Source organism: Varroa destructor, unplaced genomic scaffold, assembly GCF_002443255.2.
Source record: "Varroa destructor unplaced genomic scaffold, Vdes_3.0 BEIS01000007.1, whole genome shotgun sequence".
Taxonomy (NCBI): domain Eukaryota; kingdom Metazoa; phylum Arthropoda; class Arachnida; order Mesostigmata; family Varroidae; genus Varroa; species Varroa destructor.
This window is the reverse complement of record NW_019211460.1, coordinates 25225714-25244789: the sequence shown is the minus strand read 5'-3', so window position 1 is coordinate 25244789 and position 19076 is coordinate 25225714. Positions and strand designations below refer to the sequence as shown.

Here is a 19076-nt window from a genome sequence, read left to right as displayed (position 1 = left end):
ATATAGATATATACATATATAGTCGTATATAACTGCTGCAACCTTGGCCAACATAGATAGCTGCATCTATTTGAAAAAAAAATATTGAACAGCCATACTTTAACATTGGTGCAATTGCCGGATATTCTGATTAGATATTGGTACGCCTAGCTCCCTGACACCGGCGCGCCGTCCTCGTCTAGAGCAACAAGTTTTAGAAACTTATAGCTACGTGGTAAATCGTTCATGGATAAAAATCGAAGGTGGGGGCTGAAGGTGGAGAACGCTTGCCACGGGCATTTGGTCGACGAATGAGAGGCAATTCTTGTGGTTATAGCGGGGTAACGATGGTCATAACTCTGCTGATATTAATCAGCTTTTATATCCGACCGGCTGGGTGATTGGGGGTCAACGAAGGCTGAAAAGCATGGTACGAATTTCTCAAGACAACAACAACAACAACACCTGGCAAACACACCGGGTGCCTTTTCTCCTCGGCTGTCCTATACTTTTGGAACGACGGCTCGCGCCTACCATAGTGCGTTCCTGTCGCCTTGGCCCACTCCAGCGATGCTGGTAGGTCTGTCGCTGCTTCTTTGCTCGAAATAGCAAAAATTGGCCTATGCAAAAAGCCAACAAACACAAAAACCTACGCCTGCGATCTTTGATCCTGCTTCTATTATCGAATCGTCTCAGAGGCAGACAGCCGTTGCCTTCGATAGTTGATTCGTGATGTATTCTTCTCGATGATGTCCGTCACCCATTGCTCGAACGGCTGTCATTCAGTCACGCCTGCGGAAGCAAATTCTTCTTACGGACAGAATCACTTACAAACATATCATTGTTCTGATCCCCATACGCGAAAGCTGCTTTGCTTGGTTGAGTTGCAGTTATTGCATTGAGAAGCGGAGAAAGACGGGAAACCAGGTGCAACCAAGTTAAAGGGAAGGACTTCTTGACCTACCGACAGGCAGCTTGAGTTCAAATGGGCCGACAAATCTCTAAGCTGTAGTTAATAAGAATGATATATCTCTATCCGCACATCAAGATACTTGACGCCATATGTGTCGTCCGTACATAATACCTCTTTGAAATTTGATTAGACGTCCTATTTCTAGCCTGAGCTGCAGATATTGATTTCACTTATCCTCAAAATCCGTTTTCATTGAGTACAGTATAACACTCTAGGGTCTGAAGCATAGACTCGTCATTTGGCTACTGTTGAAATAAGAGTAAAGTGTGGGGCGGTCGTTTCGTATGAATCGTAATAATCATCCATGCATGTACATCTGTCGCTAGAGACATACCTACCTAATTATTCCATTACTCGATTAGAACTAATGAAGAAATACCGATTCTTCGGAGTGGCGCAACAGGTCTCTACCCCCAACTTTACTTGACCTTTTTTTACATTAGCAAGACGGATATGCAAGCCATACGTGTCTATGATAGGGACTAAGTCTATATACTTACTGCACACATATTGAGGCAGGGTGATACTTGGAAGCAGATAGATAGCACCCGTTAACGTTTTCATGGGTTTCACTCAACTTACGATTAACCTATAATCTATCTTAGGCTTAATAAAAAATGAAAATTATAAACATTATTTTTCACCATTCAACATACATAATCGTTATTGATAATGGCGCGCGAAACGCCTAAGTAGTCGTTTCGCGGTAAAACGTGACCCTGGTTGTGAGACAGGACTTCAAAGGTCCACACCGGCGGCCAGCAAATGGTCTGGAACAAATGGCTCGCCCTATACGATCCCATGTGCCGTGTAAGCATAAAGATATCCAGGCTATGACACATTCGTCGTATCGTTGTAATAAAATGACGAAACATTGTGATTGAATTGCCTTCAAACGACTTGGGGGACGGCAATCAATTTGACAGGGAATGAAGTGCATCAAATATGAGAAACAAAAAGAGAAGTGATAATAGAAATAGATGGTGAGGTTTAATGCAACACTATTTTTTATGGCCCGACTCGATTACTCGCTCTTTCTGCAAATTTTACTTAGTGTGCGTGTTCAAACGTGTTCTATTTCTAATACTCCTTGGGGTAAGATAGCGGCATAACTTTTATTCTAATTATAGCAGCACTTTAGTTCCTTTACTCGATCACGTTTTGCTTACCTAGCTAGCACTTTGGATAGTTATTGTAGTACCTAAAATTAGACAGTCGTTTCAACATTGTACTCGGCATGAAAGCTAAGGAGCGACGAATACTGCCATAACGGTACAAAAACAAGTAGTGAAAATCCTGTGTTAAGCTAATTTATTTTGTCAACTTGTTCATCTTTGCAGATGTTGTATTTGTAAACCCAATGTAATCACCTTTATGGGACACAGGCTAAACCCTTGTGGCCTCTGATCAGATTGAAAATCTGTACGTACTAATTCATACAAGCATCGTGCATGCAGCACGAAAGACACAGCCTTCCTGTTTCCAGTGGCTCTTTTAAATCCATCGCTGATTTTTTGTAGAAAGTTTGCAGTCTGGGCATTTTTCTTCTCGAAAACTAACAAATCAAATAGGGATTCATCAGAGCATTTTGCAGCCGGATTAGTTCTGCCATGGTGCTGGCAGAGCTTGGTTTTGCAGCAGTGTAATCGATACACGAAGAAGGGCTGAGTGACAGTGCCTCTCGAACAGGTGCCTTTTCTCTGTAAGAGAGGAGAGAGAGAGAGAGAGACAGCGGGTATAAGAATAAACAGGGCGTCTCTCTCTTGCAGAAAAATTAAACAAGTCGAAAAAATCTGGGTGTGTCTTGAAGTGCAGCTTGCATTCTTGATACTGGAGACTTCATGCCGTCCTTATACGTTAACTTATCTGATTAAAAGGTTTGGCAAGTTAGGCGATGGGTTAGCAACCGTGCGTCTAAACTGACACCAACACGTATGTACGTAGGATCATTGTTTAAACATGCCCTAATTGGAGGAAAGGAATAGATTTCTTTAAGCAATACCCAGGCACAAAGCGTCACATTGCTAGCTCCCTGGCACGGTAGTAACGTCATTCGCGATGTTACGTTGTGAACTTCGTCTGATCTCTCGAAGAGATTTGGCCCACACTTCCTGGCGAGATCTTGTATTCTCAGGACTTAGATAGGAGGATATTCAGTAGATCCCTAACGTTTTATTTCGAATCCATCACGAGATCGCTGTAAGACTCTACAATGTCCTAGGCAGAGGTACCACATCGTATAGACACGTGTTGGACCTTCTTAGGGAACAGCGACAGAAGAAATAGGCCCTTATGCGCTACGACGAGGTGTAGCTATCGAGATATAACACGGGTCCTCTCTACACCATGAGACCAGCATGAACGAAAGCTCCCATCCACTAACGATGGCCTTAACATGGCTAACGTTTTGCTGATAGTGGTCTGCCTATTTAGTTGAAGTGACCTGGCCCGTTGTCTGTTGCGATTTTTGAAAAAAAAACTCGTATATATCGAGTTCCCAAAGGATTTCCCATTGCAAAAGGAATGACATACCGTTCTAAAAGCAAGTTGTAAGTATTTACAAAATTGTGCATTCGGATATCAGTAACTTTTCTGGAATGTCCCCGCATGCCACGTCAGCCGCTATTCACCGCGATGTCAAGAAGCAAGCGGTAGGTCTAAGAAAGTCGTCCTTCGTCTTAAGTATGAACAGGTGGGCACCAAATAAGACCGGCCGTAGCTCGTTCGATATCGATTTCCGCTTTTGCATCGGTAATGCAGTTAGGTACAGATCCGTTTACATACGGTGGAAGGTTCGTATCACTATTTTTACCCTGTTATTCGCACGAACGTCTGCATTGATGGGACGCCATGTGTCTGTTGCTGAGTGTCAGCTGATACGATTGGTACACCTGAACTTATTTCTGCGGATACCCGCAAGGCGGCGGAACGCACCACAGTTTCAACAAACCGTTGGTTGTGGAAGCAGCGCGTCACGATTGTCTAGCGCTCTGGCGCTTACTACACATCGGTGGTCTTTATGCCTACACCTAGACGTTTTAATTACGATATACTGGAAGCACATGTGTGCAAGACACTTGCTTAAAGAGAAAACGCGTGTTAGTAATTAGCTTCCCTCCGCTTATCGTTTATTTCCTAACCTCTCTATCTTATCTCTGGGCAAAATTGTTTTTAAAGAATCCCTTTATCCGAGTTGTATTCACTTCAGTGACATACGCTTGGAACTTATGTTTATGTTGACAGTGGTTTGCTGGAATCATTTTAGCCCGGGCCTATCTACGGAGCAATCAGAGAGCGATTTTCGGAGCTTCAGTTACCATAGTAATTCCCGCAGCTTCTCCAGTGAGACGCCTCATGTAGCGCCTTCTACATAAACAAAAGCTTATTGGCATACAATATTAGAGAGAGCAGCTCTAGTCAACACAAGAAGCTAGAAATGTAATCCTTTGGACCTTCCTTTCGTCGCAGTAGTTTTGTGGGACCCCCGAGACGATGACCCCTTAAAACAACCATTGACGTGTTCCGTAGCGAAATCAGCGTCTGTGAAATTGTGCTGACGCGTTCACTCATAACCTTCATGTTTAAGCCAAGTTCTTTGTACACTTTCGGGTTTGGCCGGCAACATATCTGTCGTGACATTCTCTGCCGACGCACTATGTGTATGCGCCCAGGTCTTGGGCTATGCAGATTCGCACTGCAGAAGAGCGCTTACTCTCCTGCTTGTTGAAATTTCGAGGAGCTGGAATAAGTGCGTATCCTGCAAAATATATGCTAACGGATGTGTCGGTCATTTTACCAAAGCTTGTCCAGTGTCCCACCGTTCATCATGTGGAATTCTCATTTTCATTAGCTGAATGCTAACACATGGACGATTAATTCCAGGATATGCGTCAAAACCTGCGGATTAACTTAATACCATTCCTGCTAGAGTCAAGGATAGGGCCGTCAAACCGGCCATATAAACCGGCCAATTCGGTGTAGCAAAACACTTAAACATACATCTGGAATTAAACTTCCATTTAGATTTAACAGAGACATTTTCATGCTACAGCGTGGTATTAGGTATTTACCTAGTGGCCCGTACTCTGTAATCCAGTTATGCAAAAGTGAAAACCATGTAGGAAGAATTCAAAATCGCTCATTAATGAATAGAGAGGGTTCAATGCTGTGCGCTAGGAATATCAAAAGCGTCGGGGGCGCCGGGACAAGAAGTGCTACAACCAAATTCAATCAATAACAGTAAAAGAAAGAAAAATCCTGATCTAGGTTGAATTAGATTACGCGTCTTCGCATTCCTGCTTAGGGAATTCTATTAACTTAGGTTTCTAGTTTCCACTAGATAGAGGTATAGGTAAAATAGACGAGTATAACGATGGCAAAACATATCATCTAGCTCATTGTAAATAATGCTAATACAATTCATTGCACCCAGTGTTTGTATGCGACACTTGATTGAGAAATACATCCGACTGAAAATTATAGAACTACTATTAAAGAGGCGAACGGCCTATTCGGCATAAACCCTGCCCCTGCTACCATTTCGACCACTGCAGCGGTCGCTAAATCCGTCAGCGCCGTCATTGGTCTCCGTCGTCCTTCCTCATTGTCGGGAGTGGGTACCATTATGTATAGCGATCATAACCCGGAACTGAACGGGTGGAAGACGGAAGTTGCCAAAACGAAGCGAGCAGCAATCCAATCAGTGTCAACCCATTACCGCCGCCGTAAGCTGCGGCAGACGTTGACTCCTGAATATAAATTTAAATTTCGAACGGCGGATAGCGAATATCTGTGAAGTGAACGAATAAGCCTTGAGTGAATTCCTATTTTGAGGACCCATGTGAAGCTCCAGCAGCACCACAAGTGACGACTGAATATGCGGAGATTACCCAATAGTCTCTTGTTTACTGCACTTCTGTTCGGCAACGCGGTCCGGCGTATTGTCTATTGAGTGCCAGGTCCGTTCGTCTGTGCACCCAAAGAAAAGGATGAGATTACGAGAACGCTGGGATGATCGGGCTAAGTAGGAAACTATCACTTACGTTAGGGCGCATCGGGCTACCACAAGATCTCTAAAAACGCAACTTCATTAACTCTATGGTGGCGTATAAGGACCGTTATGCTTTTTGTTTGCGTATATGTGTGTGTATATGTATCTGTTCGGCCATGCGAAAGTTTAAAATACAATGTTGCTCTATAACGCGATAGGACGACAAGGATTTGATCAAGAAGGGTGTAAGGAACAAGTTCGTAAGGGGAAATGGGTATGTTATTGGTAACATAATAATATTATTGGTATCAGGTCCCCGTGATAGTTTAGTGGGTAACGTATTTGCGCCCCTAGTCTTAGTGGCGCGTTGTGGTGTAGACTCTAACCTGGGCGATTCATCCCGTACTAGGAGCCAGTCGTCTGATGGAATATCTAATGGCTATACCGGATGTAAAACTCGAACAATATTGAGGTATTAATATTAAGACTGATCAAATTATGTTTCCTGCGATCTGGCATGGGTGAGTAAAAACGAAGTGGACGTTGTAGGCAGCATGAACATTTTTCAATGCTACAAGGCACGATCAAATTATGGTATGCAGATTCACGCATATGTGGTCACACTCATAGGATGAATAACTTACTTCGATTGCTTAGGCTGTATGGTACATGTCGTTAACGGGACTTGAAGCGGCGACCCCTGGTTACTTTCAACTCATTAAACATCTTCAGTTCTCATTAAGTTACAGCCAGAACACACTACGAATAGCTAGTAACGCAAGTTACGGTCAATTTTCTATATCTAATCTGTTTGTAAATATTTAAAGCTGGATAAGAAGTGCAACAATTGATCAATTGTCACGTTGAAGGATCACCGCTGATCGTTTGGCCCTAACGATACCACTACCATAGAATTCGAGCCAATGATGGATTGAAGCCCTTCACCAGCCAGGGTTACAAGTTATCAACCAGTACAGTTACGATAACAGTGAAGCTCACGCTGAGGCCAGTATGGCCAGGGCAAATGGTGCGGAATTGTGATAGAAGAAGTGCACCAAAAGACAGCAGGCTAATTGCTGTTACGGCTGACTTTACTACATTTGTCGCGGCGGATGGATGTGTGCCAAATGCGGTAATTGCGACCTCGGTCTAGTTATGATCCAGCCACGATCAAACGGTTGTGCCAAACCTCCGTCTCTCTATCGACCCCATTCGTATGTATAGCCACGCCCAGTTTTGTGGCTTTTTAACGTCGTTTCGAACGTTTTTGTCGCTAAGCCGACATCCTTCAGTAGAAGTTCCCGCCAAACGACTTCTTAGAGAAAGTCAACGATAGCACAAAAGAGCACGCTCAACATAGAAGAATGCCATGGGAAATGATAGCGAGTGAGCATTTTTCGCGAGCTTCCATTGCATTTTGATCGTGGATGTGTCTCGTGTCTTTATATGAATATCAGCTGATCCCAAAGAGAACTCAGGAGTAAGCTCAGTAGTGAAAAGGGATCCCGGTGAGTCGAATACCCATTACAAGATCCTTCATGAAGTCTTTCCTGGTGTGTCCCTTCTTTTCACGCAGTTTTGCATCTTCGCTTAGGACCTGTTTCCGCCCTTCGACCTTTTCGTATTATATCAACGTACTTCTCATCACTCTAGTCAGACTCGCCCACTGTCGGAGTCCATGAGACTGGCAAGTTTAGGGATCCTGCCACGGTCCTAAGCAGCTTAGATGAAAATATTGCCCGTTGGAATCAAAGCGTCCCCAACCTTTTTCGTGTGTAGCAGTCGTGACTGACTCTAAATATCTAGCTCGGTGCTTTATGCCTAGGCTATGGGAGTTCGAATGGCGTGTGATGTTATCAGATGCTACTGCATCAATCGTAGTTGAGTTGTTGGCACTCGACTTGAAACGAGTTTCTTGATAGATGCGCCAAGCAAAGAGGGCACCGACACAAGTAAGAAGCCATTCATTCACTCCCACACAGTATAGCTATACTGTGTAACAGATAAGCGTTCCAACACTGTTATGATTCCTGTATCTTGATCACGCAGTGCCTTGTGGCGCAGTGCCCGCCTAGGCGAACTATCAAACACGGGATATGTGCTCATTACGGTAAAGGAATGCGAACAAGACAACTAATACCCCCATAGACTACCTCCAATGTTAGTGAAATTCTCCCCCGCCGTCCAAATACACTCCCCCCCCCCCCTGGGTACAGTAGTTAAATATGCGGTTATGCATCGATTCTATGTTCACAGACAATTGATAAAAAAAATCACAATGATAATTGTAATGACAATTACACATACTTTCATCGGTAGCAGGAGCAACCCCACTGCCGTTATCGTCGTGTTGTATCTTGTGCGTCTGGGAAAGGGAAGTATATGACGCTCAAACGAGGCAGCTATTGCAGTGTAGTTGTCTGTAGTCATCGTCGATAGGGTCACAATCGTATCCGTTTTCATACGAGCCCTGGCGGGATGCAGGCGAGTAGCAAAGATTGTTAGCTGTGCTAAAACTGTGCGCGAACACGTATGGTGGTGCTAGTAGTGGGAGGAGATCAGATCTGGGAAGGTTTCTCCGCATCTTCCACTCAACACGTAACTGGAAGTAACCAACCTCTGGCTACCACCCCATTGGCAGAGTGTCTCTCTACGAGATCGTTGCTCCGAGATCCGGAGAAGCAAGGGTGCCCTAGGTTCATTGTTGCTTAATGGTGCAGTGGTGATTGGAAGAAAAGGGCGCGTTCATGTGTGAATGCCACGGCGATTTGCGCACCCACTGCTGGCCAGGATCGATGGCTAGATAGCTGTTTAGGTTTCTCGTCATCTTGCGTAGCGGGCTCTCTCTCCATGCTGATCGGGATCCCCTTTATGAAACCGCCATGCTGAATTTCGATGGGAACAGGCTGCCAACGTTGGTCTTGTAGGGTTAGCACGGGTATGGTTGAGCGGCCGGCAAGATATGTTTACCCTGCAGAATATGGAGAAAGGGACGAAACCGGAGTGTATGGAGCGCACCTTCCGCTTGCCGCGCTCGCTATTATCATTGTATCTAGTAGATAGTGTAGTATCATTGTACGTTGATCCGTCACTGAATGGCCCTGACGATGACATAGTAGACAATGATATGTGATGACTGGGATTTAACTGTCCGACTGTGAGAACGACTTGTAAAAGTTATGTATAAGAAAACACGCGTGCCATCTAAAGCGGACCGTAGGCATAGCAAACAAAGATATGAACATGCGACACGTTAGATGTGTACGTCGCTATCTGCACAGCACGTTGTACGATAAGAGGGGGGCGTTGAGTGGAAACATAGTTGCATTTTTTCTGTATTCTTCAATTGCCTACTTCTAAAAGTACCAAATCTATAAGGCTAATTATTGCCTCTGCCTGCCATGTGCTTAGTTTGCTAGCCTCACAGTTTCCAAGTGCAGACAAAACCGGCAGCTGCGGGAGTGATTGACATTGAAATGTCTTCCAGATGGCATAGCGGCCATCATCATCGCCGTTCATCTCTTCGTTAGACTGACTAGCAGTCTGCATTCTGACAGATCAAGATGAGAATTTATAACAAGGGAGTAAATTAACATTGATTTTTTGTCAATCTAAGGTCAATTTTATTGTTGCCCGCCACTAATGACGACCTGAATTTTGCATGGACGATGTTCGAAATGAATCACGTGCACGTTATCTGACCACAGCAATGCTTTGCTTAGCTAGCCGCGCCAATTTACGTTCAATCTTATCCTGACGCTTACTCCCATCCAACAATCAATCTGGACCTCGATGATAATCAACAGGCCAAGCACGTCTCATGTTCCCTGCTGTAGCGCTCCGTTCTCCTGGGGTAACGCAGTCGGAGGTTCTGTCTAGTTTTCTTCATTCTAAGTTCCGACTCTTTCTACCACGATTGGCCTCACTATGAGCTTCTTAAGTGTGGCCTATTGTAACGCGGAGGTGTTCCGAATAATACGTACACGAGATGATCGCTTCGGAGGAAAAGTGCAGAAGCAAAGTATGTGTTGTCTTGGAAAATTCACGCGTGAGAAGTCCTAGATGCGCTACAAAAGCGATCGTGATCAGAAAACGCGAAATCGACCCTATACACATTGCGATAAGCACTCTTCTTCAAAAGATGATGCGATCGGTGGCGCTGAAAACCTACTCGAGGCAATTGTCTATGCGATGGCTGAGATATTGGGCCACATGGCCAGGCAACCAAATTTTTGGGAAAAAGAAAAAGAACACTATCTGCGACGTCCAGTTGAGCCGCCTAGGATAGTTTTACTGTTAGTGTCACCATGACGCTTTAAGCCCACCAGTATCTCTCCCCCCATTCCCGTACTCCGAGCCGCTATGGCTGCGTCGATTTCAGGTTTCACATTTATTGGGATAGGAAAAAAGTAGCATATGACGCCAATCCACTGTCAGCCGTCCGCTGCTGATAAGAGAATGCGAATATACGGCTGTGCGAGATAAGCATGCGGCACAGTTTATGTGCATCTGAATGCGTACACGAAGGTGAAACATAAGTGTCGCAAGGGTGTGTAGATGATCACATACATCACAAGCAAGAAAACAGCTATATTTGAATACGGACGAGCTGTACGGAGCAAAAGATCAAGTCGGATATATTCCATCACGGACGTGTGACATGCCTGACTGGTCGGTGAAAAGATCTGTGTCACTGCACACACTGCGAAGAAAGGAACCATATACATTTGACCATATACGTACACATACTGTAAAACTGCCGAACTCAAGTATCTAGAATGCTATGCAAAAGTGAGCTACGATACTTTGTCTTTTAACGTTTATCTCGATAGAATATACGCCCAGCGTTGTTGAAGGCAAACCGATGATCCATACTATCAGCCGGCTTCTGCTAATTCGGTGAACGCAACCTATTAATTTGAGAGCAACTTATTACTTTATTACATACAAGCTGGCGCTTGTGCTTTGTGCAGGGTGTCTATGTCTTTGTATGCGGACAGCGCTCTAGCTTCCACCTCTTTCCTCCTCACTTACCCCCTAATGGCTAACAAATACTACTAAAACCATCGCTGAGCACTTGATAACTTGCCTTTCTGTGAGCGTCTTCACGAGACGATAGATGAACGAACTTTTCTCCCTCTGCCTTCGCCTTGTCCTGAACTCGGGCTAAGGCCCAAACCCAAACCCATCTCCACAGTTTTCCCGCAACGTTTAAACCTGCTAACTGACGGAAGACCGTTAAGTTTAAGGCATCAGCCAGTTGTGCAAGTTACATAGTATGTTACGAAGAAGCGATCTTGCTGTCCCGCATTGGGCTTTTTAGAGACCTCGTTACCAGCCAGCACTGCTACTGCCATTGCTATCTAACCCAATTAAGAACGCTGCAACACCAACAAGGTAGTAAGGACTTTGGCTGGTCTTTGAAGAGCAGAAAATCGAAGTAGGTCACTGTTCGAACGCTGACTTCCAGTACAATCGCGTGGCAAAGAAAGGCAGGGCGAACGAGGCCGAGCGGCGACTAAAACGATTGACCGAATAGAGGGCGAATGACGCAAGAACAGGGAAAAGCGGAAATAAGATGAAAAGTGAAATGAAAAAAAATGAAAAGTGAAAAAAAAAAAAAAACAAAGTGTTCCGCGTTGTAGTATTAGACCAAGTCGAGCAGATGTTGCGGCCATGTAGCTGCCGATATCGACAGCTCTCCGCCTAATCGGAAGCAATTGCAGACCACTGCAGCTGTCCCACGTAGACCCGGTTTTTCTCCTCCTAAACTAGAAACTCTAGTCTCAGTCTGCTATTCCGTCAGATCTCCTATTGATCGAGTATAGTCACCGTAAAGCCGCCAGGCTGACCATCACGTAGATGATGTCACTGAAACGGCACAGGGTAACGCCGGTAGTTGATGAAAACCTTCCAAACTGCCTGACCTGGTAGAATTCTTCAGCCGTCTGAGTGATTTTGTCTCGACAATGCCTCTACAGTGATGTTGTAAGGTATAAGGTAGCAGGCCGCCAGGTGAAAGAATTCTTCTTGTTTGTGCATCGTTCCGTCGTCTAGCGCGCTTTCCGCCTAGTTCGAATGGCCAGTTATCTGGGTGGTATTGACGCCCCTACGTAGACCACGGGATACATGCTTGTATACTACAAAGGATAGAATTGTGATAAATGTGGATAGCAATATACATATTCTTTCGGTGGACTGTATTTATCTTCTATGTGCAATACCAGGGAATTTACTTACCAATATCTTTCTTTCCCATATTTTCCTTCGTTCTCTCATTGCGTTCATTCTCTTATGGCTGGGCTGGTTTTCTTTTTCACTGTCATCGGCGGGTTTTCTTTTACGGCTAACTGCTAAGAGCTGTACGGAAAAAGTGCAGTGACTGGCCGTAAAGGGGCTTGACATAAGACGGTTGTGAACAGCAGCCTGGGAAAGGGCGAGGGGCGGACGCCCTGCGCACGAGTGGATGGCACTTACCACAAGTTACCGAAGAAGGAGGGTCTGGATGCTTTCCACATTTTGTGCACGGCCACGAGGGGAGAAGGGGCAGCAGAGATCTTTTGCTGGATGAAACCTGCGCCGATGTTCGAGCAAAGCGAGTCGCAAAAAATGCTCGAGATAGCAGGCGAACGGGCAAGCGGAGTCCGCTCTTCGTTAGTAGAAGAGAAAAGTAAGTTGCCATACTGCTGTTATCCTGCTTGATAGTACTTGCCAGCTTTTGGGTCTGGGTCTATAGGGTTGAGCTAGTTGTTCTATCGTGCAGCCTTCATTTGGACTTCCGGGAAGATCTGGTATAAGAAGTGCACGTATATATCCTTGCATATACAAGCCTACTAAGGTAAGTTGCTATGGGACGGACTTGAGACGCAACATGTTTTCACCCATAGGCAACCATCTTGAGCCCGATTACGGATCGGAGATCGCCAACAGCCATTAACGCTGGGCTTAGGAAGGCTAGAGGTATGGTGCACCCTACCTACTCAACATAAATATGTCCTAATACAGAGGTACCTATTGCCGTGTAAAGTAAATGATTTTCATAGTCGGCGTCGCTGGTATGGAAACAACCCAAGATCATTAACCCTTTTCAGATTCCCGGAAAAATGCCACTAGCTGTTTGACGCGAAGGTGCTAAGCAGTATATAAAAACAAAATCTTGTTATCTCTTTATTCCGATTAGGTGTGATCACGTCCAATTTGTAGTAAATAAAATTAGGATTTGTAAAATTACGTGCCCTTTTGCATTCAAAATGTGGTATCTCAGGTTACTAGTTACAAACTACGGAAACTGTGGTAGGAGGGATCGAGCAAACAGTTGAGGCACTACAATGATTAAGTTAAGCCATTCAGTAAGAACTTATCGAAACCAGAACTTCATAATTTAGTTATCTATACGTCAGCATTGTACAAATAGGATCCCCCACTTATAACACATGGTTGAGCATAGACACCTCCAGCAGCTGGTGGCGGAACTAAGCTATTGTGTAGAAATGCACTGTTTTTTCATCTATTTATTACTATATTATTATATCTAATTATTTATTATACGAACATAGCATTATGTTATTTCTAACGTACTGAGAAATAACATAATGCTATGTAGAATAATGGGGCATAGTAATTCTCAATGGCGCTTCATTGCATGCACGCTTTCTACCACCTAGTACGACTATGAAGCGTTTAGGATTATTGGATTACAGATCGAGCGCTCGCCGTTATACCAGCGCAGATGTCCTCCAATAGAAGAATGCGGAGTCTAATGTAGTCTAAGTGATAGAATAGTCTGACCCCTAAACTGGATGCGATTCAATTTATCATTACAAGTCAGCTCTAATATAGATGTCTTGAGCTGCGGACTGTTCTCTCTCTCAATTTCCTATCACTCGTTCACACACAAAGTCGATCAAGAAACAAATATACTCGATATAGCTGGGTGTATCTATGCTTGACCGTGTAAATCACTCGAAGAACAGCCTGACAACTAACTGGGTGAGTCAAGGACAAGTACTCAAAGATGGAGTCAGCTACGCGCAGGGTTCTCGAATAACACGCGGTCACGATGATTATAAACGCCTGCAAAGATGGACGCTGTCAACTTGAACAGGAGTCTATGTAGAGTACAATAGAACTACGTGACGCATTACGCTGTAATTCCAGGTACACGAATTTCGAGCAAGATCGGAGTGGATAGTTGGATTAAGGGCACGGTGCACTATGCTGGAGACCATTTTGTGAAATGGCCACCCTAATAGGCTCATTTCGATCTAGGCACTTCACGAGTTATAGATCAGAGCACGAAGTTACTTCTAGGGGAAGAATCGAATGCGCAAAATGATTACGAACGACACAAATAGTTCAGTATCGAGCCTTAAAGAATTAGGTCGGTGTTCGGATTTCGAAATCCAGGCCAGTAATTAGTGTTTGACTATTTACTAGAACGCTGATCATGCGGAACGCCAGCTTCAATTAGAATATTCAGCCAGGTGACGCCGTAAAAAGGACATGACACAAGTGAAAGAGTGTCTTGGATATAATATATAGCTGGAAATAGCGGTCGTCAAGAAGCAGCTAGATAAAAACAGCTGCTTAGATATGCGTAATAGAAGCGCGTTTTTCAATTCCATCTATCTTCTCCAGAATTGAGTACAATTGATCATTGCTCATGGCGGAGTTATTTATAAATGAATACCATTCATTTATACCCTTTCGAGACTTAATTTAGGAAAGATGCTTACAGTACACAGGCGTGCTTATACAATCAAAAGATACAAACGCGTACCCACGGGGGCATGCATTTCCATAGCGGTTTTCGTCCTACACAAGAGAAAGGCCTTATTTAATCAGAACACCCCTGGTATTGTTTGTGGCTGTATGTAATCTTCACCGTCATTTGCTGATGGTGCAAGGATTGTCGGCCAGTGCTTGGGAAGTTCCACTCGTGAAGCTTCTCGAAACCACCAACGCGCAATGGGATTCCGCACGAGTTATTCCCACAGAATCGATCCCATCAGCCGAAAGAGATTAGGGAACGGAGGAGGCTATCAGGGGATGTCTGACAACTGGGGGAGAAGTCAATTGAGCGAAGGGAAGGCCGGAGCGTTTGATATCAATGTCGAGAATCTACAATTGGACAAAAGGACGGAAGTGTATTGGTTTGACTCACATTCACAGATTTTTGTCGGCCATTATAGTTTTGCTCATAGAAATGCTAGTTGCTCTGTGATTAACGTGTCCTAAAAGTGTAGTGAATTACAAAGCGTATAACGGATCTCATAATAGCTGTATACGACAATCTATCACCGGCTATTATAGATAGCGGGTGGCTTTTCCATAAACCCTGTAGAGAAAACGGGATGGCTAGCCTAGTTTATGATACGCGTAAGCCAATTATCATGTTAGGATCGCACGATCATAATGCGCATGTTAGGCCCTGCACAACCTAAGATAAGGATCTGTTTCAACAAACGAATACGCTTCAGCCGACAACCTTACGCTCATTCGACCTAGTTGACATTTCTTTACTAATAACACGTTTTTAAGACAACGGATCTGAGAGTGTGCCTGTGTTTGTCGGACGAAATTTTTCGGAAGACTAAAACTTCTTAGAACATATGGACCTAGTGCTTTTGGAGAAAGGAAACGTTTTCAACATATTCAACCCTGGCATGATATACCCATGTATCAATGCTCATTCTTTTATGTATAATGGCGCCCTACTGGCTGGCTTTCATATTTGCTTCTCGTTTTCACAATAACCGTAATCTCCGTGTAGACTGACGCACAGACAACCCTACAGCGTTGTACAACAGGGCCCAAAGCTCCTTCCAATATCAAAGTCCAGTCGTTTTTTGCTTAGATTACAGTTAGATTTCTCGTAATCTGCTATCACGCGCCTAACGTTGGCTACGCTGGATAAATAAGGTTTGCTTTTGGCTTAAGTTGAAGGCCATTTCGCGTGATAGGCCATCGTAAAAGCCGAACAACAACGGTGACGATGCTAGCAGCAGTAGCGCAAATGTCTTCATCTGCGTGTTGTGTTCGTATGTTTTTCTCTTGTTTGAAACTTTCTTTCTTCTATGCGAGCAGGACATTATCCGCCGGCATAGAGAGAAACAACCTTAAAAGGTAACACAGCCTTATATTCCCGTTGTGTACTCGCATTCGGTATGAGTTCAATGCCCGCAATCAGCTCCAACAAGCTCGAGCGAACGAACGCTAACACGCATCAGGCAGATAGCTTGTAAGTTCCTGAATCTAATAATCAGACGATTCGTGAATCAGAGGCATCAGTAGTGCTGGTACTACACAATAGCTGTTTGAGCGTTTTACATACAGCAGGGTAAGATTTTCCATATGTTTTTTGATAAACTAAAAAAAACGATTTTTAGCACAGAGTAGGACTGTCCTACACATCCATTACCTTAGAGATACACATGTGTGGAGATAATTTTGTTTAGAAGATTTCCGATTAAAAAAATTGTTCGTGGTTTATAATTGTAGAAATTAAAAAGTGCTTTATTATACAGTTGGTTCAAGTTCAATATAGGAAATAAGTGCTGAGCATTAATGGAGTCACGCGCATTTTACGTAGCACGGATCTCGAACATGAACACGTAGTCAGCTTTGTTAAAACACCCCGTTTATCGATAATAACAAACGTGTTGACGTAAATTGCAAATATTAATAAGGACTCCTGCCTATAGGTATGCTATTGGCGTAAGATATGTTAAGAGATTTGTCAATTCGTTTCTGTATGTGACCCTTTTCCGCTGCGTTTAACGTTTCCACTACAAGTACGCGGTCGATGGCCTGCCGCTTCTGTAGCTCGCCTATACCGTGTTTACGGTTAAAGCTTTTATGATTCCCGGGCTCGCAGTGAACGCGCTAATTCCAGCAGGAAGAGGTAACTTCCTGTTGGCTTTAAGGCTAAGGATCTTTAGTAACATATGTACTGCATGCATATATCAACAAGTTAGCTGCTAAGATATCCCCATTTAAATTGTCGAGGCAATAAAGTTGGATTACACATGCACACGGGAGCTTTTAAATAACTTCAGTCACGACGACGATCAACCACTGAGTTCTTTTGGCAGGCGAACATATTGATTATACCTGTGTCTGGTGAACCTCTCTAAATCGCAGAATTATTTATGCATTTGTAAGAAACCAATTTATTTATTTGGTTTAGGAGAAACCAAACTCTTCATTTACTAGTACACGATATATATGTGTATATAAGAGATAGGACAATGGTAACTATAATATGCAGATCACGCCCAGAGAATGTAGGTTACGTGCTTAGTGTCTCCCCATAGTAGCCGGTAACTGCAGAAAAAGATTATACCAAAGCGTCCTATCTTGTAGGTGTCTTTATTGCCCTATTTTGTGGTGATAGTGTATACCGCAGATAAATAAATATCAGGGGAAAATACTAGGCCTTTACTATCCTACTGTCTTATAAACTTTTCGAACACCCACAAGAAGTGATTGGATATCAAGCAATCCTTATGGCTACTTGTTAGCCAAAGAATAACTAATTTAATATGGTTTAAGATCTACGAGAACAACATCAAACCCTTGCGAAGGAGTCTCGAATTCAAGCCTTTATCACCTTTGTATAGTGGATCATAGTGCAGACGCTGTTCTCTAAGGATAAAGCCATTTATCAATGCTAATTAGGATCCAACTAAAAATTTTTTTCATTGGTTTTCTTCTGTTTTCACTATTTTCATGTTCGAACTTCGATAAACAACCGTTCACTAGTGAACCTGATGCAGCCCTAAATGTATCTATTGTTACATTTCTTCAAAGAATAGCAATCCTTCACGAGGCAGTATTTTGTGCTTTCGTCACCATTAATAGGTAGCAGCATTCACTTCGTTTCGGGTTGGCACCTTCTGCCACTCGCCAGTTGTTAAAAAGGAAGTGGCGGCAGGCCAGAAGTGATGGATAGCAGTGGCCGCGCTGCCGCAACAGGGCAGGGACGCACGTTGATGTTAATTATATTGGTTCTTAATTAAGGTAATTGCAGATAACGGAAGTAAAGGTACTATGATGGATCCCGGTGGAGAAAGAGAGAAGATGATGGCTAGAAAACAGTTATTAGTGACGAGAAGGTAAGGGCCACCCGTAAGGATGCTAAGCAACGTACCTCTTTCTCCCCCGAAATGTATCGTGACATTAGACTACACGGCAAATTCGCCGTAGCTCTAGTATCGTTGAGAAACATTGCAGGTGAGCACAGTCATTGGCACCAGTAGTACGTGTCAACTCATATTTTCTTCTTTTTCTTACATAAATTGTATAATAGTGGTAGAATATGCATAGGACCATCCTATAATCAGCCCTTTCAAAGCGCATTTCCCTTTCTTCCAAGGGGTTGAAGTAGTATTGTATTAGAGTTATAGACAGCCTCTCCTCGTGAAACTCCTGCCAACTGCTGACCTAACAGGTATCCGTGTGACATAGACCCTCTGTCGTGAGCAGTAACGTGTCTCCACTCTGCGATCCGTACAACCACATCCTATTGCCTTGTACGTCCTATACCCTCGCTATACACGCATCTACCTGGGCTGCCCGCTCCATAGACTACCCTAAACTGCGTACTAGATGAATGGACCCCACGCTAGTCATGTACCCGACCTCCTAAAATCGATGTGTCTCTGTATGAAGCTGAAGACAAAACGACCAGGCAATGGTGTTCCTGGCAGCGTAGCGTACTCGGGAAGGACTGATTGCCTCTGAGACTAACCCGTCTCCAAGGGAAATGTTCGTGGAGAGAGATTTGAACAGAGAAGTTCTATACAGCTAAAATGAGGAAGAGAAAAAGCGCGCGAGAGAGTAAATGGGGAAGCTGTAGAACGCCAATTTTAAAGTTGAAGTTCAATCCGCGCGTGCAGTGCACGCGGTTAGGCGGCGGTCAACGCTTGATGCTCGCAGCATCGACAACGGCGGCCATTTTCTGCTCGCATTGCACGCGTCAACCTTCAATGATGGATAAACTAAGTAAAGGTTGGGAGTCGCGTGTTCAGAGTACCGGCTAAGCGCAGCGTGTCCCACTGCGAAGCAGTCCAACAGAGAAAGATGCAAGACGAACAAAAGTGAACGAGAAATTTATGGAGATGGGTGATAGCT

General features: G+C 44.0%; 1 long non-coding RNA gene across 8 annotated transcripts in view; it reads left to right on the top strand.

The window, feature by feature from the left end:
- LOC111254748 (uncharacterized) overlaps positions 1-19076 on the top strand; it is a 92270-nt gene that overhangs the window by 49480 nt on the left and 23714 nt on the right. For 2 of the 8 annotated variants that reach the window (XR_015316307.1, XR_015316312.1), the window contains exons 1-2: positions 15951-16281; positions 17964-18176. The exons of 2 other annotated variants lie outside the window; for them this stretch is intronic. This is a non-coding gene — a long non-coding RNA (uncharacterized LOC111254748). Of the gene's footprint in view, positions 1-15950; positions 16282-17963; positions 18177-19076 lie in introns of those variants that run through there. 4 more of the 8 variants (XR_015316309.1, XR_015316308.1, XR_015316310.1 and 1 more) reach the window with 3 other exon arrangements.